Source organism: Arachis duranensis, chromosome 1, assembly GCF_000817695.3.
Source record: "Arachis duranensis cultivar V14167 chromosome 1, aradu.V14167.gnm2.J7QH, whole genome shotgun sequence".
NCBI lineage: Eukaryota > Viridiplantae > Streptophyta > Magnoliopsida > Fabales > Fabaceae > Arachis > Arachis duranensis.
In genome coordinates this window covers 18474530-18475677 of record NC_029772.3, presented here as the reverse complement: position 1 = coordinate 18475677, position 1148 = coordinate 18474530, and positions in this window count along the sequence as shown.

Genomic DNA, 1148 nt, shown 5'->3' with positions numbered 1-1148 from the left:
ACCCGGAGCAAGTGGACAACGCCACTGCCTACTACCCGGGGTTACACATCACATTTCAACATTTTCCATTATTATCCATTTAACACATTCATTCATTAATCATATATGCATTTATACTCAGCTATAATCAGTAATGGCTTTGCCTTAACCCGGCAATAACTCAGCCATCCGGCTCATGGTTCTATCAAGAACCAGCCATTTATCAATAAATATAGCCCTTCGGCTCATGGCATACACGGTACTTCCACCGTCATCCTCCATATCTCATATAATCATCTTTGATCATCATTGATCATAACTTTTCCCCTTGCTTCACTCGCAAGTTACCACATCCCCTAGCTCCTTTCTCATTGCTAGGCATATCATAATGATTTAATATATAAGGGGTATGAGATTTGGCTTTTAAAACTCAAATATCAACTTTGGCATGAAAACAGGGCCACGCGTACGCGTACTCCACGCGCACGCGTGGATGGCCACAAAACTCATCGGCGTGTATGCGTCATGCACGCTAACGCGTGGATTGAAAAATACCCAAGCGACGCGCATGCGTCCACCACGCGAACGCGTGGGTGCTCTCGTGCCCCAAGCACAAAACATGCACAGTTCAGGCACAACCCTCTGGAAAATGGCTGGGCATTGGGTGCAGCACATCGGCGCGCCCGCGCACACCACGCACACGCGTGGATGGCGTTTTCTGAAAGAACGGCGCATACGCGCCAAGTGCGCCTACGCGCGAGGGGCCATTCTACTAAAAATTTTCTAAGTTAAAAGCTGCAGAATTCACAGATTCAACCCCCAATCTTCCAACGGACATAACTTTCTCATTTTAAATCGTTTTTCACCCGTTCTTCGAACGGCATGGACATCCCGGATCCAATTTCATTTCTAAATAGATTTGGTACAAAACAGAGATCCGTAGTCCAAGTTATGTCCCATCAAAGTATGCCCAAAAACCATATTTTTTATACAAAACCACAAAGTGCCATTTTTAAAACAAGCCATTTTCAACTCTTTTCAAAATCAACCAAAACATGCCAATTTCAACCCTTTTTGAAACCAATCAAAATATACCAAAATCAACATCAAGTCTCCTCAACTCATACATTAACACTTTACCACGATTCACAAAACCGCCATATAACCAT